General features: G+C 40.8%; 1 protein-coding gene across 1 annotated transcript in view; it reads left to right on the top strand.

Annotated features, from left to right (window-relative positions):
• The first annotated feature begins 1,247 nt into the window (after positions 1-1,247).
• LOC308075218 (leucine-rich repeat and fibronectin type-III domain-containing protein 2) overlaps positions 1,248-23,502 on the top strand; it is a 53,493-nt gene continuing 31,238 nt past the window's right edge. The window contains exon 1 of the mRNA XM_080414924.1: positions 1,248-1,331. The gene's annotated coding sequence lies outside the window, so the exon portion shown is untranslated. The remainder of the gene's footprint in view (positions 1,332-23,502) is intronic.

The raw sequence follows: 23,502 nt of genomic DNA on the forward strand, positions 1-23,502 counted from the left end.
ATACCTGCAAAAAAGACCTGCAACCTCCCATCATGCCTGTGTCCGCAGTTTGTGAGCCTATGCCCAGTCAGTCGACAGCAGTGGTGTAAAGTAATTAAGTACATTTACTTACTTAAGTACAAGATTGAGGTTTATTTTTTACTTTAGTGGAATATTTCCAATTTCCAATACTTTTACTTCTACTCCACTACATATCAGAGGAAAATATTGTACTTTTACTCCACTACAATTATTTGAAAACTTTAGTTACTAGTTACTTTGCATATATAAATCATTACATTATAAAACATAACATTAACCATTTCAGCCCTACTTTATACCTACAGTAGGCTATTTGAAAAAAGCCGATCTACAAGCTCACAACGCGTGCATCGCGACGCGTTGTGAGCTTGTAGATCTGCTATTTTCAAACATTTTAGTACTTTTACTTTTGGTACTTTAAGTACATTTTTATACTAATACTTTTTGTACCTTTACTCAAGTAAATTTTTAATTCCTAAATTGTACTTGTAACAGATACCTCTACATTGCAGTATTGATACTTTTACTTGAGTAAAACATTTCAGGACTTTTTCCATCACTGCCTATGCCCGGTCAGTCGACAGTAGACAGTCGGCCTACATTTCAAACTTGAGAAGACCCTGAACTCCCACTGAACTGACTGACATGCACTCCTCACCACCGACCTGGCAGTAGGGGATGTGGAGGGCAATCCTCCACATGGTGGCTGAGATGTGCTGTACTATAGAGAAGAGGTTCTCAAACCTTTTTGTCTCAAAGACCCCCAAATGGATATGTATTTGGCTGCGGACCCTCATACTGTATGAATGTGTTTTGTGCCATGGACCCCCAGAAGAGAAGATTGGTTCAAAATCTTCCAAACACTTTCGATTTTTTTTGTATAGCCAACGTATAAATGGATAAATTGGTTAAAATGATTGGTCCCGCCCAAGGATCCCCATTTGATAGGATCTAAATCTCTGGGATCCCAATCTACTCCCACATTCTCAGTGTTAATTTAACTCTGAAGAGTGTCCACATGTAATTTGGACCCGTATGGCACCCTTACGGGTCCATTTGGTTCCATTTGTACGCTCTCAAAGTGTCCAATAGGCACCTAAATATGTATCATTTAGCTGGGGACCCCCTGGAACCCCCTCAAGGACCCTTGGGGGGCCCCGGGACGCCACGTTGAGAACCAGTGCCATAGAGCCACACAGTGAAAATGTGTTTATTCTTCTCTACAGGCTGTTTGACTGCCTTACTGGGTGTGAATGTGTGGCCTTGCAGTTGTTACGAGGGACCATATGGCACAATACCACGCAATATAGGTAAGAGCTCCCCTTTGCTCCAGTTGATTTATTTTCTGGTGTTCAGTACTGAAATATTTTGACCCAGATGATGCTGTTTCTAAATCTTTTACTAAGGTTTTTATTTATTTTTTTGCCAAGGTGCGCACAAACCACCCACAGGCCTTGGCAAGCTATTCACTATATACCGGAACAATGCAATGATCCAAAGCTATATGCTAGGATAAGAAACCACAGTCAGCCTATAAGTGGAAGAGAAAATTATTATTTTTTCCATATTTCCCAGAGGACTAAGTACTGTATGCAGCAGACGCGGGGAAATAGATGTTAGATTAATGCAGTATGCGTAGGGTAAACGATCAGCCAGTTCCTAGGAAACAGTCAAATTAATGTAAAAAAAACTAGCTTTCTCACACAGCAACCTGAACAGACCAATATTATAGAACAGAATAAAGACATCAGTGGGGGTACAGGTAACATTGTGTGATATACTGCAGGTTCTACGTCCTCTTTTTGATGGCTGAGAATCAAACGTCACGGCTATGAGGTCAGTTGTTTTCAATCTGTAGGGAAAACATGTATAGTAAGATCGATTCACTTCAAAATTACATCTGCTTGTACAAACCAAATTACATCTATGTTTTCTAAAAGACATAGATGTAACAGAAACAGCAATGAGCATGAAACACAACATATCTACAAGATAGGTACAAGGGGGTAGTTAGAGAGGTCAGAATAGGATTACAAATAAGAACAAAAATAGACTTTTAAAAATAAATGACTTACAGTGTGATCCTAGTCATCTGCACTTGTCTGACTGGGTTAACACAATGTATATTCTATCAATAGACATACAAGCATACAGTAAGTATAATGTACAATCTATCCCCAGTAAATATGAACGTATCTATCACCTGTGAATATAATACAGCAGAGACTATTGACAGTGGATAAGAGGCCGATACTGTATACAGCAAATACTGTGTCAACATATAGTGGGTATATGGATAGTACAGTATGTACATTATCGTTACTGTCGGGCTAATCTGTCAAGAACAGATTCTGCTCTGCGTTTGAATCTGTCGGGGGGGTTCGTCATATCGCGTACGCACTGGCCTACAAGTGGGCGTGCCTTCAGATCAGGAATCAGGCCGCGCTTTACCCAATCAAATGTAGTGGGCGGGATTTACGTGTCTGCCGATCCTTCCCCACTAGAAACAAACCGAAACTCATTTAACAATAGCGTCCTCGGAGCAGACAAAACCACAGAAAGATATTCACATTTTAACTTGCTCTTTCATCATAGAAACAAGTGGGCTTATAACCAAAACGATCCATGTTCTCTGGGAGAAGTGGTGTTAGTGTTCCGTGTAGAAATATTGGTAGTGGGAATGAAAACATAGTGGCACCATCGGAAGTGAAAGGCTGAAGGCAGACCAAAACCCCGGTTTCCTTGCGTACGTGTGCTACGTCGACTTCCTCCCAGAGCCAAGTGAGATAGTAAAAAACAGCAGAGGGCGCTGTTTTTCCTTTTCATTTGGCGATGGGTTCCCAGATTGCTGTCGGGCAGACACCGTTAATGCCCAAGTTCATCATACAAGAGTTCATCGATTTTTTTTTTGAAAATAGCAGATCTACAAGCTTGTAGATCTGCTATTTTCACTATTTCAAAATGTTTTTAAGATAATAATAATAAAGGAACAGTTTTGGACATACAGTACAATATTTCCACCCGACAGCAACGACTATCTATCAACAGTGAATATAATTACAACAATCTAGCTACAATGAGGTGGTTACACGGCAGTTCTAACAGGCATCTGTTATGGCATGTCCTCTTTTGTGCCCATATATGGAGCTGACTGATTTGTTTGCGGCCTGATGCCATGACGACACATTGAGGCGAGACAACACACTCCATATTTGGGCGTAGCTGCATTGGGCACTCCTATGGCTGAGTCAGAGTGACATGAGCGTGACGACGCGGTCCGCCGCGTCGTCACAACAGTATTCAACAGTATCCAACAGTATTCTGAAAAACTTGTGTTTCTACAGTATGTCAGTGGTGCTCAAACTTTTTCATGTCAAGGACCCCAATAATGATATGTATTTGGCCGCCGACCCCCATCTCAAAATATGTTGTTCCAGGGACCCCCCAGAAGCAAAGATTTTAGTTAAAAATGTTCGCTTTAAAACAATATATATTCAAAGATTTGCACACATTTTCCTAATTTTTCAAAAATAGCAGATCTACAAGCTCGGCTATGAGCTAGTATATCTGCTATTTTTGAATAGCCAAAGTGTAAAATAATGCTTTTTAGCTCAAATCAAAAAATTACACAGATGCGTTCCAGGTCTTGGGTTAAGACAATTTTAATATATGGTGGTCTCATTAATGAAAAGATTTATGATAAAGCAGGGTATGCTTTCGGGGCTTGTGATTGGGTTATACTAGTGACTAGTGAAAACCCACCCCTCGCTCCGAGTCCCTACCCACCAATAGTTGCGGTTGCACTCGCGGCCGTTTTTCCCTGCATTAGTGGCTTCAAAACGGGTCTGTAAAAACCAACGGGTGACGTCACAATCGTCTTATTCCGTATTACAGTCTGGGAAAAAACACACCCACCTGTTTCTCTTTATAAATCATAGCGTAAAGGTGAGATCAGTGTGGATGTGTGAGCATGTGAAGATGCTACGGTCCACTCCCACAGTTATGGGACAACATGGAGATCTTATCTATGCATTTAGCCTAATGGTTAGAAAAATGCCCCTAATTAACCTGTTTAACATTTCCAGGTTCATCTTCATTTAGGCGAAAAGATTGGAGACAATGGCTGAGAGAAAAGGAGCATGAAAAAGAATTGCAACTTCAGCAACTGTGAAATAGAAACCGGAACCAATTAAGCCCCTATATGACGTACTTAGTCGTACGACAAATAGCGACATAGCCACTCTGTAAGCTCATACCGTGTCATGTTGCGAGGCGTTGTGAGTTGTAAGTGTCAGAAGATCACTGCTAGAGTCAACACTGCAAGATCACTGCTGTGTATATTAGAACAGTGGTTCTCACAGTGTTTTTTTTAACCACTTTAAACCTGTATGCATGGGCTATTTGAAAATATGCGAACTACTTCTGAGCTTGTAGATCGGCTATTTTCGAAAAATCTTGAAAACATCATCCTATCATCATCCTATAATTCTACAAAGCTCTATGCGTCCGTCTGCGCCCAAAATCTCTTCTGCCCGGTTCTCCTCAGTGGCTGGAGCAATTGATCCGCATTTGCACACAGCCATTGACCATTACCATGTGCACGGAACACCGAAGCCTCTTTTTCGCTTTTCCCCAAATGTCAGCTGTTTATTAGCGTTTTTGTGTTCGCTGGCTCCCGGGTTGCCAAATCATGTGCGCGAAACAAGCGCCGGTGTTGCCACATCCGTGAAACAAGCAGACCATGACGCACGCGTGGTGCTCATATCCCCCGACGGGTATGGTCTAGTTTGAATAATCTTCAATATTTTTGACAACACAAATCTTGTAGGGGGGGGGGGGGGGGGTACCCTGCCACTATATATCTTCAGATAGGTGTCCGCTTTGGGGCGTCCTTCCTTGATATGAAAAAGTTTGAGAACCCACTGCATTTAAAGACAAATAAAAAGTTGTGTGACTTTTAGAGCGAGGAGGCCATAAAGTCAGTTGGCTGGAGAATTGGTGTCAAAGCCACTGGAGGAGGAGACGGGACCCCATCGCTCTCTCTCTCCACTCAGCCAGCGCAAGGCTGGCGTCCTTGGACCAAGAGTCAGCGCGGTCTGGAAAGTCATGCTCACGTCTGATTAGATTGTTCTCAGTGTCCTGCGGTGACCCCGATAGCCAAGTGGTTAGGGTGCTGTGGCGTAAAGTAACCACAAGTACATTTACTCAAGTACTGTACTTAAGTACAATGTTGAGGTATTTTTACTTTACTGGAGTATTTCCAGTTTTCAGTACTTTTACTTCTACTCCACTACGTCTCAGAGGGAAATATTGTACTTTTACTCCACTACAATTATTTGAAATCTTTAGTTACTAGTTACTTTGTAGATTTAGATTATTATTACAAAACATACATTAACCACTTCGGCCCTATATACATTTCGGCCATTTGAAAATAGCCGATCTACAAGCTCACAATGTGAGCATTGTGAGCTTGTAGATCTGCTATTTTCAAAAGATTTTAATACATTTTATACATTTTAAAACTTGTGAAATGGGACATTCTGCATAATGAGTACTTTCTACTTTTGGTACTTTAAGTACATTTTGATACCAATGCTTTTGTACTTTTACTCAACTACATTTTGAATTATGGACTTTTACTTGTAATGGAGTATTTCTACATTGCAGTATTGATACTTTTACTTAAGTAAAATACTTTTTTCCACCACTGTTAGGGTGCAATATTGTATCACATCAGTGAGTCCCAGTGGCTCGATTCCTGGCTGGCCAGAGAATTTGCTGAATGTCAACCCACCCTTACTTTCTCTCTCTCTCTCTCTCTCTCTCTCTCTCTCTCTCTCTCTCTCTCTCTCTCTCTCTCTCTCTCTCTCTCTCTCTCTCTCTCTCTCTCTCTCTCTCTCTCTCTCTCTCTCTCTCTCTCTCTCTCTCTCTCTCTCTCTGCATTTCCTGTCTCTCACTCTCTACTATCACTGTCGAAATAAAGGCTTATTCTCAGTGTCCTCACCAAAGGAGCCATTGTGCTTGGTAATACACATCATTACACACTCAAATATAGTGTGTGACCCAATTTTGTTAGGCTTGGACACATGCGTGCTTTAGATAATTAGGGGGAGCTGATATAACATTTCTGAGAGGTGAATCAGCAGAGTAATAAATAACATCTTGCACCAGCGGGGTAATAATCCATTCAACAGGCGATATCTTGGACAGATTACACCCATTGGAAAACACTAATGGCATTTTTTATGTCATCGTCAACTTTTTATTGGATTAAACATACTGTAAACCGACTATTACACTGAGAGGGAAAACAAAAAAAAATCATAATTCTTTATGCCTAATCTTTCCTCGTCACAATACATTCTCCCCAAAAATCTGTGCCTGCCTGCTGCACCTTCTCACGTCATGTTTGCTTATCATACTGTAAATACCGATCTTTGGGTAGAAAGTCACTCATCATCATTTGAATGCTAATCTCTCAAGAACAGATTCTGCTCTGCGTTTGAATCTGTCGGGGGGGTTCGTCATATCGCGTACGCACTGGCCTACAAGTAGGCGTGCCTTCAGATCAGGAAGCAGGCCGCGCTTTACCCAATCAAATGTAGTGGGCGGGATTTACGTGTCCACCGATCCTTCCCCACTCGAAACAAACCGAAACTCATTTAACAATAGCGTCCTCGGAGCAGACAAAACCACAGAAAGATATTCACATTTTAACTTGCTCTTTCATCATAGAAACAAGTGGGCTTATAACCAAAACGATCCATGTTCTCTGGGAGAAATGGTGTTAGTGTTCCGTGTATAAATATTGTTGGTGGGAATGAAAACATAGTCGCACCACCGGAAGTGAAAGGCTGAAGGCAGACCAAAACCCCGCTTTCCTTGCGCACGGGTGCTACGTCAACTTCCTCCCAGAGCCAACTGAGATAGTAAAAAACAGCAGAGGGCGCTGTTTTTCCTTTTCATTTGGCGATGGGTTCCCAGATTGTTTGAATACATACAGAACAGTACACACCCACACCCTTTCAGGCATATGGCCCAAGGTGAGTGAGAGTGACACAGTGACATGGTGATTGACAGTGAACATAGCCATCTGCAAGCTTTTTTTGGCTATTTTGCATACTGTACAGTACATACAGTACTGTGCAGGGCTTAACCCTTTAAGACAGCAATCTGTGTGTCAATTTTAGATTTCTTTGGGCTATTCAAAAATAGCAGATACAAGCTTTATTTGATCTGCAATTTTTTGAAAAATCATGAAAATATGAGCTAATATTTAATTTTTTCTTATTTTTTTGCGGACATTAGTAACTCAAATCTTTGCTTCTGGGGGTCCCAGGAACTAAATATTTTACAAATGTTCGCTTTAAGAAATAGTCCAAGATTTGCACACATTTTCACGATTTTTCAAAAATAGCAGATCTACAAGCTCATAGCGCAGCACTCGGTGCCGCGCTATGAGCTTGTATATCTGCTATTTTTGAATAGCCAAAAAGAAATCTAAAAATGACTCACAGATGCGTTCCCGCTATTAACGGGTTTAGTGACTTTCCACTCTCCCATACAAAATGCATTGTGCACCTCCCTGCATAGTAAATATCTGCTTTGTCGTTTGCTGCTGTAAGTTAATCACTATACTGCATGTAATTGCAGCGTAACCACGCATTTTCCCAACTGCCCATGATAATGGTCAAATAAAAGGAAAATAGGCTATGCAAATGAACTCTGGCTTGGAAATTAATATTGTAAATGTATCATTTTTCATAGAGACTTTTATTTTAGCAAGGAGGTGGAAGGCCTAATGGCCTATAGTGCGCGATGATGGCGGCTAATCCAGAAGGAGTGGCAAGGAAAATCTTTTGTACAGATCCCTTATAGATGGGCCTCTGTGGAGGTATTATTAGTATGATATTTACCGATGGACATAGCGGTGGGTTTCAATAGCACCGCGTCGTGTAATTTTAACAAAGCGATCAAAGGAGCTTTCATGGTTTTGAAAGCTTTGAAGCTTCAAGTTGCTTGAAGCATATGGAGGAGCACGGCGATATCTCCAACACAAAGGGATTCGATGCATTATTTAACAATCCTTTTGTTCTTAAAACGTAAGGCTTTGTGTCTTGTTTTGCCAGATTGGCAGCAGATGCACTTCATTTCCTATAGGTGAAGTACAGCACTGTATAGGGACGTCCTCACAGATGTGAGGCTGGATCAGTGCTCATTGAATGATTACCTCTAGCTTGTGGGCTTTTTTGGTTTCCTTTGACCGCCGATCCACCGTATGTGTAGTTTACAGCATAGTTAAAAAGGAGAGGCGTGGAGATATACTGCAGAGTGGTGCATCTGGCACCATTGTCGGACCTCAGCTGCAGCGCTAAGCGGAAATGTTAATGCTAAAGAGAAGACTAATGAAGAAAACATTGATGTAACCAGTGGTGTAAAGTAACTAAGTACATCTACTCAAGTACTGTACTTTTTTTTTGGTATTTTTTACTTTACTTGAGTATTTCCAATTATCAGTACTTTTACTTCTACTCCACTACATCTCAGAGGCAAATATTGTACTTTTCCACTATAATTATTTAAAAACTTTAGTTACTAGTTACTTTGCAGATATAAATTATTACGTTATAAAACATACATTAACTACTTCAGCCATACATTAACAACTTCACCCTATTTTATACCTAGGCTATTTGAAAATATCGATCTACAAGCTCACAACGCGCCGCGAGCTTGTAGATCTGCTATTTTCAAACATTTTAGTACTTTTACTAAATGTACTTTAAGTATATTTTGATACCAATACTTTTGTACTTTTACTCAAGTAACATTTTGAGCACGGGACTTTTACTTGTCACGGAGTATTTCTACATTGCAGTATTGATACTTTTACTTAAGTAAAACATTTGAGTACTTTTTCCACCACTGTGTATAACATCCACTGCTTTATATTGCCACGTATTTGACCATGCCACTTTAACCACTTTAACCATGCACGTGATTTTATACTGCTATCGGATATGGATATGATTTTATACCCGATGCTCTGTTTTTCAATTCCATGTCACTTTAACTATGCACATAAAACTGAAAATTTAAATACCTGCTACTATTTTTATATGCTAGATATATTTTCCTCCTGCACGAGAAGCATGTCTGCCTTCCGTAATGCCGTCTATCCATTGCTATTTGTTTTTATTCATTTATATATTGATTTGACTGTGCCTTCCTGTTACGTGTGTTCCTTTCCTTTCTAATCTCTCTTATCTTCCCCACTCTAACTCTTTCTGTAATTACAATAATGTAATGTAATTTACTCAGTCGTATGATGTGTCAAACGTCAAAATAGCCAATCTAAAGCTCACAATGCGACAAAGGATAAATCAGGCTGAACCACTTAAGCTCTATTTTATACTATAAAAAATTTCGCAAATCCCTCACTCTCCTCATGAGTAATTTAGTATACTGTACCAAGCCATATCGTTACAGATAACCCTAACCCTGTTTACGTATGTAAGCATGTTTTTTATGAATGAAAGCTAACCTGTAACCCTTCCTTGTCCCTTTGGCGGTGAAGGATGGCCCTCTGTAGCCTTCCCAGTCGGTATAGAAAGCGGGGGAGTATGTGAGTTAGAGACATACTTACAGTGTGTGACAGATGTGATTAATTTGGTATAATGCCCCTGATCCCAAGGGTTACAGTCATATGGTTACAGGTTCACTTTCATTTACATACGTAAACATTTGCTTTGTCTTAATATGGACTCACGCTATACAGACAGGAGAATGTGGGTTGGGTTGATGTTCCTCGAAATCAGATTCTCCGTGGTGGGTAGTAATAGGTGAAGATGGAATAATGACGTTTTAAGAACGCACAATTGAGGCTGATGCGATGGGCTAGTCCATTCATAAACGAGGGCGTGCTGCAGAATTAATATTGAGCACATGCTTCAGTAAACAGCTGAGCTTTGGAGCTGACAAGCAGTGACTAGAAGCTCTGTAAGCTTTCATGACGCCTGAGTTGGATGAAGATACCATAAGTTTAGTCTGCTGTGAGAGGGGAGTGTGATGATTCCTTTTTGACTGAACCAGATCTGACACACTTCCATCTCAATACAGCATAGTGAAGGCCGTCGCTTCTGTTGAATTTCTTATGAAAGCCACCATGTGTGGTTTCAATTAGCGCTCTCCTTTCATCCTTTGATTGTAAAAGGATGGTACCCCAATGGCTACACTTGCTGCACGTGTTTTTTTTGTTGCCTTTTGTATGCTTTATTTCAGATACTTTAGAGAGACGGGAGACCAAGGGCAGAGAGATTGGGGTTGGATTCAAACAGGGGCGTCTAGTGTTTTAAATTCAGTTCTTTTGTGCATATTTTCTCCAACTCTGAACATAATCTTTTACCAATTAATCTGATTTCAGATCGGTGCTGAGAGCATCTCAATCCACACCGGTCCATCTTCTACAGTACATGACATGTGACACACATGTTGTAGACACCTGTTGTCTTGTCTGCGAACCATACATACATTCACGTCCCTATTGTGGGCATGTCATTATAGGCAAATATTTTCAAACATTTCTTTCGACTTTCTTTCTTTTCAAAACTAGTGACAATAGCATATCTAGATCTGCTATTTTGGAAATATGGCTTAAGTGGTAACTTTTTTTTTTTTTGCCACCCTCTACTTTTTACTGAACTGTACATCTCTGTTTCGAACCTGGGTCTTCCATAATGGTGTGTGTGTGTGTGTGTGTGTGTGTGTGTGTGTGTGTGTGTGTGTGTGTGTGTGTGTGTGTGTGTGTGTGTGTGTGTGTGTGTGTGTGTGTGTGTGTGTGTGTGTGTGTGTGTGTTTGTGTGTGCACTAACTGGCTGATCCGCCAAGCATCCTTTCATTCTCTTATCTAACCCGAAGGGTTCCCAAACTTTTTCCTCTTTTATGATTTTTTTTTGCCAATTTGGTATTAACAAGGTCTTAAAAGTCCTTAAATTGTGACTTTAGAAATGTGCAGATACCCGTATAGTATACACTTACACTGTATGTTGGTTTGTTTACTGTTGAGTGAGAAAACACTGTTGCACATTAAGCTAATCCTCTGGGGACCCCCCCAAATCATTTGGGGACTCCCCTGGGGTTCCCGACCCCCAGTTTGGGAACCATCAATCTAACCCATCCTCCCTCAGTGTTTGTGTTTTCTGGGCATGTCGCAACCACACGCGAAGAGAGGGAGGGGGAGGCAGGTGCGACGGAAAGACAGGCGGAGAGACAGGTTGATCAAAAAAAAAAAAAAAAAAAGCGCGTAGGGAAATCTAATTTATTTTTCATACGCTTTCGAAATGGAATGCCATATATCATGCTATAAAGCAATTTCGTGGCAGTCCCCGGCTCACAAAAGATGAAAGAAATGGTGATCAAAGATACAGAGGGAAAAACTCTGCTGGCAGAGTTGCAGATGGCATCCGCTTTCTCGGAGAACAATATGTGCCAATGTTGAACTCGCCCTGTTGTACCACGCTGTCATCTGCTGTGGAACAACCCGGTGCAAACATGTGAGAGAGAATGATCTCCACCATTACTGTTCACCGCACTTTGTCAAAATAAGTTGGGATTTGAGCGTGGGATATGATATGATGTGAAATGACACACTGTACAATACACAACATTATGTTGGAATGGTGATATTGTGTTTTCTAGAACAGTAAGACACTGTTGTTCATTGATTGCATTGCCGCAAGTGGAAATCTCTAGGTTGTCAAGCAATATTGTCGGAAGGGAACTATACCGTTGGGGTTCGATTGAGCATGACACGTAACCCTTAAAGTAGGAGTTTTAGTGGAGCTCAGTGGAAGACTGGTTGTGCTATCCCAAAATATGAGTGGCAGCCCAGAAGAACTCCAAACTAAATGTGAAAGGCTCACACACAGGCGATAATGCTGTGCAGTAGCTCACACAATTGAACAACATGCCAGATCTATGCCAGTGTCACATTGGGATACTTTGGAGTACTCCTAGAGGTAGCCTAGTTAAAACATTTCTAACAAAAAGTATTTTGTCTGATTGGTTATGAATTTATCACACATCTGGAAATGATCATTTACATTTGGAAACTCTGTTATTTCAATACAACCAATCACCAACATGTACAGTATTTCAACCACCAGCCAATAACGTTTTTTTTACCTGGCCTGGGAGATTTTTGAATATTTAAAGGCAAAAAGAAAATGGATAAGTGGTTGAAATGTACAACTGAAAACAAGGACAAAAACTGAAAAACGCTAACAGAAACACCACAAACAAGAAAAAGTGCTCAGAGCACAGGTCTCCGCCAGGTCAGGTAGGTTAGTATGGGCCAGCAATGTTCGGAATTCACCGGACGCTGCGTTCATGATTTGCGTAATTTTGCTCAAAACGGGCCAGTCCTGCAAACTTTAGATGTCAATCTTAGCCAATCAGGATGGAATATGGAAAATCTAACAGATCCATCTTGATCACATGACTATAGAGATCATGTGTACCGATGTGCGCAAATTCTGGATACAATCTGAAAGAATAATATCCAAAATTGTGTTTTATATAAGTCGGCCGCCTGGTGGCGCTATAAAAGGCAGATGTGAAAAATGCAGGGCAGAGGGTTTTCCGGACGGACGGACAGGGTGCAAAACATACTCTCTCGCCATGCCTTTCGGCCTGGCGGAGACAATTAATCAATATCAGGAAGAATATTAAGGGGTACTCTGCTGAAAAAATATTATCGTTTGGATAGTAGCTAAAACATGTTTTGATTCACGCCATTTCTTACTTACTACTGTATCTTCCAAGCAGAGGAAAAAATACCAAGGGTGCACACGAGGGACCTACAATGTTATCTCACTCTCAATCTAACCAGTTAGCAACTGACAGACTTCATTACATGGGTCTATCTAACAAACAGCTTCTCCTTCATGTTGGTGAAAATGACACAAAACATTGATTTCACCGAGATGAAAGTACTGCCCGAAAGCCAGTTATATATTTAACCATACACAATAAACATTATACAACAGGTAGTTCCGACCAAGCAATCTGATTGGCTGAAATAGCTCTCTAGCCGTGCTTCAAACCAGCATCATAGCACGGGCCTAATCACATTAAATAAATCACTCCGCACTGCAGTCCGCACCTGATTAGACCATATATCGCACAGCTGTGCTGTGAAGTCACGCTGTCCCACGGTAGGAAAACAAACAGACAGTACCCACCGCCGCCACCGGAGAACAAACAGCTACGCAAAATGGACTATGTTGTTAATTTTGACTTATTTGGTGGACTTACGGTTGATCAATGGTTAGAAGAGAGCACACTAAATCGCCTAAAATCCTATAATAAAAGGAATAACTGGAAAAAAGTGTGCTTTATTTCAATGGTAACATCCATACTGTATAAATATCCTCCTGTGTTAAAGTAAAATTACTCCCATTTCGTTAACAGTCCAGTGTATGTTATACTCTATCGTACGAAGGTATCGCACGGCAAAAATAGCCGATCTACAAGTTCACAACGCATCGCCATCTTGACGCGTTGTGAGCTTGTAGATCAGTTATTTTGGCCACGTAACACGATCGTACGACGGAGCATATAGCCTACTGGAATCAGCTGTGTTGATGAGACGATGACTCGGAGTGCTGCGCTGTTACAGGGACTATTTTGTCTCAGTCAAACAAACTCTTCTCTTTACAGGGAAACGGATAAGCGAAATGTTTTTTATTATGAATTGCCCCACAATATGAATACATTTGGATGTGTTTTGTTGGTAACTGTTGTATAATCGCAATATTACACTCGAGGGTGTGCTTTACCTTACATTATTAGCACTTCTGTGATCGCGGCGGAACTCGGCTGACGCCTCGTTCCTGACCGCATCACAGGCGTGCTAATAATGACGGTAAAGCACACCCTCTCGTGTAATATTGCTTAATTATATACTGTTCCAAAAAAAAAACTGCGTTTTGCTGTATTACCGTAGATTTGTGTTGCTGTTGTTGTTGCTACTTTCATTGCTTTTACAATAGCCATTAAACCATGGAAGCTTTTGAGATGTATCAGAAGGTTTCCAATGCTTACTACTGTAGATGTATGAAGACATTATGAAGTTGGCCATGGATGCAAATAGGCTGCCTTCATTATCATTAACCCTTTCAGACCGAGAACGCATCGGTGTCATTTTAAGATTTCTTTGGGCTATTCAAAAATGGCAGATCTACAAGCTCGTAGATCTGCATTTTTTTTTTTTTTAATCGTGAAAATGTGTACAAATCTTTGAATGTCTCTTTTTTCTGTAGCGCACATTTTTAACTCTGTTGCAACTTCTGGGGGCTTCCTGGAACAAGATATTTTGAGATGGGGGTCCACGGCCAAAATTCATTCCATTTTTGGGGTCCTTGACATGAAAAGGTTTGAGAACCACTTATTATTATTTTTTAAACAAGGATTTAGAAGACATTTGTAGAACCCCCCCAGAAGCAAAGATTTGAGTTTAAAAAAAAAGCAGATCTACAATTGTATATCTGCTATTTTTGAATAGCCAAAGAAATCTAAAAAATACACATATTTTTTCCCGGTCTTAATGGGTCAAAGATGCCTTAAGTGATTTTTTGATACAAAAAGTTAAAGCTCTGTTCTGACAGTAATCATTGCGGTATGAGTGTTTGTTCAATGACACAGGTCTCCCCATCTCTCCAGCTCTTTAATAAACATGAAATACATTTTCAGCTGGGTCTTTGATGTCATCCAATCAGGAGAGAGAAACCCACAAAGATCATTCCTAGTTTCTCTGCTCGTTTTTTTGTTGTTTTGTTGCATCACTTCCAATTTCACTTGTTCATCCTGCATCCTGAGTTCTCTTTCCTGATTGAAGGAAATTGTATTTTCCGTTCACTAAAGAGATGGGGAGACCCTGTTTCTGAGCAATCACTATAGCAATGACTACTATGGGGATATAGAGCTGAGCTGTTTAACACTTGTTTTAACAAAGAAAATATCAAAGCACCTTTTTGAGCCTCTCTAGAAGCCTACAATCCAATTGTTCCACTGTGTGGGATTTTGAAATTATTGTAAGGTTTCTTTTTTGGTTTGTTTTCCTCCTGCTCCCTTTTAAGTATAGTGTCTCTAAAAGGCTCATATCAGTTCTCATTTGCATGCAGTATATCGACCCCCCCCCCCCCCCGCCACCCCCACCCTGCACTTTCACACATCCTGCAAAAATATCATGCAAGTTGCATAATACCGTTGGATCAAACATGAGCTGGAGCAATGCTCGAGAAGCCAGTCCTTGGTGCGGGAAAGTCCATTGATCACGCAAATAATGGCAGAGAACAAGCCTGGGCTTTTCCTTTCAATTACCACCAGATTTATTTCCTCATTGACGCGAGCTGGCATTGCTTGTCTACATCAATATGGCCCACTTCCAACTCACAGTTTTCTTTTTCTTTTATTACCCTGAGGTTTGTGCATGCCGGCTGTCTTCATTATAAACCCATAGGTCAAGCAATTATCTGCATCAGACACAGAATGTACGTATAACTCCACTCTCCTCTTAGCTACAGTTAAAATGATCCCTAGGAGGTAAAGTAATTGACAATGTTCTAACTCAGAGGTCGTCAGGGCAGGAGATTTGAAATATACGAGATGTAATCGTACATTATTTAATACAATTATAGATCCCATTATGAGAAGACATGACAAATAAACATTATCTACAGATTATTAGTCGTAACACTTGAATTGTTTTACCTTGCAGCTCTTTAGTATGGGATAATTGAGCTTAAGAGTTCAAGATTACAGTATATGTCTGTTCAACTTTTGGTAGAATGATTCGCTCAACGCTGTCACTTTTTACCCAGCCGTCCAATCACAGTGGAGGAGGGGTGGGACAAACACCACAAAAGACCAGCTACTGCTTCTTCCTGAAATGTTGCTTGAAATGCTTTGTATTTCACTATTTTCAGCACAACAAAAACAGTACTGTATGTAGTATAATAAAACATAATGTTACCTAATATAACTACATTGTATTTGCTATGTATACAGTACATAGTTAATGCGGGCCGCATGTTAAAGGGATACTTCACTTTCGGCGGGGGGAAACATTTAAAAAATATATTAAAAATAAATGAAAAAAGTAATGGAAAATTCATGGCCCCCTCACGCATTAGAGTGTCCTACTAATGTGTGAGGGGGCCTTTATTTTGCCATAACTTCTTTCATTTTTTTTTAATATTTTTTTTTAATGTTTATTAATTAATTAATATGTGAAAGTGAAGTATCCCTTTAATATCGGAATACTGATATATTATTGATTTCAGCTGTTCCCATTGCAAACATGACCCGCTTAAATATTTAGTTAACATAAGTATAACTAAATGCATTTGAAATTGAATAAAAATGTTACTTAACAGGATTCCAATTAAAAAAGAGCAAAAAAAAAAAATCAGGATTCCAATTAAAAAATAGCAGATCTACAACTCAAAACGCGTCGCAGTGCAATGCGTTTTGAGCTTGTAGGTCGGCTATTTTTGCTATTTCTGAACTGCCAGGCCATTCTATGTCACACAAAAATAGCAAAAATTGCAGATCTACAAGCTCAAAACGCGTCGCAGTGCGATGCGATGCGATGCGATGCGTGACAATGTGGCCATCTGGAGTGAGAATGGAAATATAGAGGCCCTCTCCATCATCAAAGTTGCCCACCCCTGCCCTATCTTCATATAATTGATCCCCACTAAGATGGCACCATTTCTGTCTCTTCGGTATGTGTCTCAAAGGAGGGCTGCGGACAGTTCAGAAACCTGCCTACTAGTGACATCATCGGTAGGCAGGTTTGGCCATTTCAAACAAGATTTCAAACTTTTTTATTTATACATTTTGTATTAATGCAATTTAGCTTCTATTTCAGCATGCTAACTTCCCAGGAAGAAAAAGGCTGTAGCTTCTATTAGCTTGGAATCCCAGTAGGCATTGGTTTCTGAACTGTCCATAGCCCACCAATGAGACAAAGCGTGAGTAGAAATTGTGGCTTATAATGAGCACTAGTGAGGATCAATTATATGAAGATATGGTTGAATCAGACTCAAGTATTCCTTCAATTACAGTATATTACCCATAATAAGTGAGTTGTGGTGCAGCGTTAGTTCCAGGTGGCTCAAGCCAGCAGCCGTGCCCAACAGGGGAGCTGATAGGCTGGTCAGGTGGTGCCCATCTATGGCAGATTGTCAGTAAAGGATCTATACTATGTTACGTGAGAAGTAGGCCGTGCAGTTGCTCAATCTTGATTCATCTCACATCTACGCCTGCTAGTTTAAAACGTTATCAATATTGAGTGCTTTTAGAGCTGTATTGAAGTCCATATGTGTCGATCTCAAGTGGTATACCGTGTAGGTGTCTCAGCTGAAATCGCGCTCCAGGATGGGCGTAGAAGAGCGCCTTGTGTTGTCAGCTGTGATAAAAAAGGAATCCTGAACACATAGTATCTTCAGTGACGTGTTACCACAAATGTTTCGAATTCAAAGGGAGCAAAGATACCTAAAAATCGTGAGTTAAAGTAATAAAACCAGGGTACCAATGCCTAAAAATAAACGTACTGATGCTTCACAGTGATGAACAGGGTTTCTGTGTGGATTTATGCAGCCTGAGAAACCTGAAGGCGTTAAAAACCACGGCGCAGTAACCGTACTGCAATCATGTTCCTCACACACTGCCCAAATCAGGGAGCTCGGCGTCCGTGGGGAGAGAGTGCAGAGAGGACATGATCCAGGCAGTCTGACAGCACTCCCACGCTCCAGTTTTGCGAGTTTTCATGGCATGAACCAATTTAGAGGAGCTTTACACTGCTGCCCACATCTTTGTCCTGAACTGAATTTCCCAGGCAGTCGAGTGGTCTGACAGCCCAGGTCTTCTTGTTTGTTTGTTTGTTTCGTGTATGCGCTGGTCCATCCGTCCCGTATAATCGCCACTCCCATGATGCAATTGTTCGATTAGGCCTATCCGCACGTACTTCACATTATTCCGCCTAAACAATTGTCACTGGGACCTTTAATCGTCTTAATAGAACAACGACAGGTAATAGTCATAAACGCGGCGCGGCGTAACCGCATTAAAGGACTGCAAAAGCATAACGTATGCAAATCACAATAATTCCGCTCTTAATTGATAATTACCCCGGGATTGCGCTTGTGTTTTTTGTCATCATTATTTCACATAATAATTAATCACTTCACAATCGGGTCCTGGGTGAAATTTCCTCCTCCTGAATAGGCCCCATCATCAGCTAAAGCGGCTTATGAAGCACTGTAAAGTAGGCCACCTCTGTTGCACACAATGCACAATTCCTCTGGAAGGGAATCTGTGCTAAAGCAGTGCAACTTTTCAATCCCCGGCCAATTCGGTGTGACAAAACCGCCGGAGCTGAACTAATGCCGGCAAAACTCCGCACGCAGCTTCCGTTGTGTTTTTGTTTGATGTTTCTGTTCATGAGTCAACACCTTATGCTTCGTCATACGGTGGTGCCGCCGATCTACAAGCTTCACAACGCGTGTGTGAGCTTGTGAGTCGGCTAATTTAGCTGCGCGACACCGGTAGTGCAACAAAGCGTGACACATGGAATGGCGTCAAAAGCAGAGGACAGCCACCCTTTGCAAAGTTAGATCTTGACTTTATTGTAGTGCGTGCCCAATCATTGTGCAAATATACCTGCATTATGTACATTCGTTCTACAGTACATACTGTAGATTTGCTGTTTCATTCTTATTTAACCATCGATGCAAAGTCGAAGTGTGAGGATTAGTGTGCCTGGGTGGATACGTTACATTTCACCCGCTTGCATCATCAACTCAAAATAATTTTTATATGTCTCGGTCTTTTCATGTCTGCGGTTTTGAGATGGATTCTGAATGCTAATGGTATTTTCTCTGCATTCTGATCACAGTGTGGCTTGGAGTGAGCTACAGTAAATCTCTCACTGGAAAGCCAAACAGTTTGCGAGCTGTATTTGGTGTTCCAAGGCTGTGTGCATGGTGGCATTGCTTGTACAGTAGTGTGTGCTTATAGTGGGCATATCAGAATTTAACCCATTAAGACCTGGAACGCAACTGTGTAACTTTTTCATTTGAAAAAAGCATAATTTTACACTTTGGCTATTCAAAAATAGCAGATGTACAAGCTCGTAGCGCGGTGCCGCGCTACGAGCTTTTAGATTTGATATTTTGAAAAATCGTGAAAATGTGTGCAAATATTTGAATATATATTGTTTAAAGCAAACATTTTTAACTCTATTCTTTGCTTCTGGGGGTCCCTGGAACTAAACAGTTTGAGATGGGGGTCGGTGGCCAAATACGTATAATTTTGAAAGTCCTTGACATAAAAATGTTTGAGCACCACTGAATTTTGATACAGAAACATATTTTTCAGAATACTGTTGGGATTTAGAAGACATTTGTAGAATCAGCTTCAGGTCTTAACACATTCCACACCAGAGTTTAATATCATAATGTAGGCCCACTCACCAGTGCCAGCGATTTATTGTTGTTTTTTAGTTTTTTTCACGTCGCCACAGACCTCGCTAAATACCTTAAAATCGCGCGTTCAACTGTTTGTAGACACACAGGGTAGCTGTGTGAGTGGCCCAGAGAAGACCGTTTCAATCGGCGATCGTCCATTTTGCAGTAGTCGCAGTTTCTATTAAACAGCGTTCACCGCAGAGAAAAACAACAACAGAGATAATGGCGGATTAGTGGAGGCTTTAGAGCGGCGGCGGATGGGAACGAAAATCTTCGATTGACATTTCCGTTTCCGGTGTGCTACAATGAAGTCACTGCGAGGGAGGCCTACAATGAAATGTGTCACTGCGAGAAAAAAAATACCACAGAACTACGCGACTGGCACGCTGCGCAAATATTTAGGTTCGCGTAGAACTACACGATTGGCACGCAATGTGTTAATGGGTTAAATGCAGAACGGGGATTGGGGCGAATGCTCAGTTTGAAAGCTTCCTCCACGATACACAAGCATCCATGTACCAAGAAAATACCAATGAAACTAGTGCCCTTGGCCTTTAGTTGTTTTGGGGGTATTTGTCATGGTACGTACTACATTTGCACATACCTGAAAAATTCCCTCTGCGTCTACCCATCGTAACTAGCCTCACATGCATCACCAGGAAAGCCTGGTTCTCGTTCCGAACTGGCTAGTGTGATCGGGTCTAGTCCACGCCTACTAAACACCCATATCCAGTTTGGCGCTGCAATGTTATTGTTCAGCACATGAATGCCGAGTTGAGTAGCCTAGTCTTGCAAGTCACTAGATTAAGTGGTTAGTTAGAATAAAACATGGACATTATATCAAACAAAGTATTCTAAGTAGTACTTGAATAAACGTGCTGGATTCATAAGATTACATAGGTTTATGGGTAGGCCCTACTACTTTGAGGCCCCCGGTTTCCGAGGGAATTATTTGTAGGAGCACAGGCTATGTGCCTGTGTCCGCTGACTTTCTCTAGACTGGATCAGAAAACTGCAAAATGAGTGGATCCCAGTCTAATCCTAACTAGAGGAGTGGGTGCCATTAATATGGCACCTGGATGAATTAAATACCCAGGACCACAATTGAATACGCAGGAGCACAATGGTACAAGCCCCTAGGGCTTTTTGTGTTATCCTTTTAACAATCATTGTAAAATTGTACCACTGTACTGTTTACAAACCGCTAATAGTATTCAATCAATCAAAAAAACCTGGCAGTTCCACTGTCACTGTCACCTGAGCATCCTTGGCTGTTGCGCCACTGACAAGAGGATAATTGGCAGATGACATTTTCAATAAGAACTTACAAGTTGAGCCGTGCATCGTACAGTACATGACGTGCATTGTAATAATGTTTTCACCAAGTCTTCATACTCTCTTCAACACTTTTCTTTCTCTTTTTTCATTTTGAGTGACAAGTGAAGCAGGAAGCACAGTAGCGTCAGTGTTGCCAGATTCTGTGAGAGAAACAAGCAACCAGGTCTAGGAAAACCAGCCCAAAAGAAGCGACTATGGGCCACATGAGCACTTTAACATATACATCAGCTATTTGAAAATAGCCGATCTACAAGCTCACAACGCGTCGCGATGCGACGTGTTGTGAGCTTGTAGATCGTCTATTTTCAAATAAAATCTTGAGGGGAAATTATAATAAGCAGATCTGGCAACCCTGAGTAGCGTTTCTTTTTACTCCACACAAATGGCCCCGTGGGTCCATTTGGTTACATTTGTACACTCTCACAGTTAAAAGAACACTGAGGATTGTACTGTGTATACTAAAACTAAATCGTTAAAAGCTATGGTATTTTTTGAGCAACACAAGATCAACGTGATGTGTTTTTTTCTCCCAGAGAAATCTTTCTGCGGGTCATACTCTTGTCAAAAGAGCCAGTGAGTAGCCAACAGGAATCAATGGATGGATTTCAGGAGCCAGTGGCCCCCGCCGGGGCCACCTTTGAAAGCATACATCCTCCTCCCACACAATCCCAGCTGTCTGTGTTGATGCCTCAATCAATGGACACCACTGACCCGCTTTCACTTGCTAGTATGACCATCTCCGTGACCTGAAAACCTCGCAGCTATACGCTTCAAGTGTTGCACACACCTGGCTGATCACACGGTTGACAGTGGTTTTTACATACTTCCACATGAAATGACTTGTTATTGCTGGTGCATTTGAATGCTTGCGTCACTATCAGCAACATTTCAAGAAGGAAAATGAATACATTTGAATATTATGATTACACCAACAACATTTAAACAAGGCATAATAAGCCCATAAACCTATAAGGTGCATACCTTATAGGTTTATGGGCTTATTATGCCTTGTTTAAATAACAAGTCATTTCATGTGGAAGTATGTAAAAACCACTGTCAACCGTGTGATCACCCAGGTGTGTGCAACACTTGAATCATCATAGTTGAGTCACTTTAACACCCTCTGGTGGACAGAGTGACATACTGTACACAGACGCAATCAACTGCCAGATTTATTTCATTACAATAGTGTTGCAGCTCAACTAATACATCGATATAAAACCATTTAAAAATAAAAGCTCTTAGTGTGGAGAATAGGAGAGAATTATGAAGAAAAGGGTGTGCGATAGCCTACATATGTGGGCTAATCTTGAGACAACATGACGGCACAAATAGTTGGGAAGTAATTCATATAAGGATGATGGGTAATGTTGCTCTGCAGTGTGGCCCAAACAAGCCCCCCAGAACCACGGTAGAACAGTGAAGCTGCCGTGGCCTGTTGGTCAAATCTGGGACTGCAGTACTTCCGCATTTAAAACGCCACTGCGCATGCCTCCACCGTTTGAAACCCAAAATTTGGTGCTCAAATGAAAAAAAATCTTCCTCCTAGTATAATCATAATACCTGATGATCATGTTTTAGGCGGGGGGAAATCACGGCACCACGTCTTAAACTCGAATCTTTACTCCACGGGGTCCCTGGAACAAAAACATTTGAGATGGGGGTCAAGGGGGGTCCTTGACATGAAAAAGATTGAGCACCACTGATATATAGCAACATAACTTTTTCAGAAAACTGTTAGGATTTAGAGGACATTTTTAGAATTGACCTCAGGTCTTAATGGGTGAGAAAGACCAGCATGTGTTTTGTGACACACAAAAGGCACCATGAAATGGACTGGAGTTATTCCACCATGCATTTTCCGTCAAAGAGACACATTTATTCTCTATCACTATTTTCTTCAAACAAACATATTGGGCATGACAATAATCCTATTTGTGCGATATCTAGCCTACTGAATGAGCATCATTCATGATTTGAATGTAGGAGTTCTAGAGAGAGAGAAGTTTATTTACCACACACCCACATAGAATGAAAGGGATATTTCACCCCCAAAAAAAGTGATTTATTTTTTTGTTGCATTCCTCATCCAATATTCCAATATTTAATGCATTGAAGTAAAGGAGGCCAAGACAAAACTATATAAAATATAATTTATAAACTCCAAAACAACTCTCAGTGTAATTACTGGGAGGACTACTACGGTGGTGCTTATAAGTAATTGTTTTAAATATTGTATTGCTCTTTAGTTAGGGAATTTTAGCAATATGTGTGGACCATCTGTGAAAAAATTTACTACCAATAGCTTTCTTCACCAATGTGTTCTTATAGGTGTCTAGAATCACCTCTCAATTAATATAAACCCAAATCCTCGTGGAAAATCCTGGAGAGCCAATCAAAGTTAAGGAGCCCAGAGGGCTTGGGTGAAAAATATTTAAGTCTAAAATGAACTTGTGAGGTGTCTAACTAGGGGTTTTCAGGGGTGCTGAATCCATTCCAACCATTATTTTTGAGTAAAAATGTCTCCCTGGCCATCTAATATTGGTATATTGGTTATTGTTAGTGTATAATCAGTGTATAATCAATGGTAGGGGATTGGGGTGTTGTT

This window comes from Gymnoscopelus braueri (genome assembly GCF_963280865.1).
Source record: "Gymnoscopelus braueri genome assembly, chromosome: 19".
In the NCBI taxonomy this organism is placed as follows: Eukaryota; Metazoa; Chordata; class Actinopteri; order Myctophiformes; family Myctophidae; genus Gymnoscopelus; species Gymnoscopelus braueri.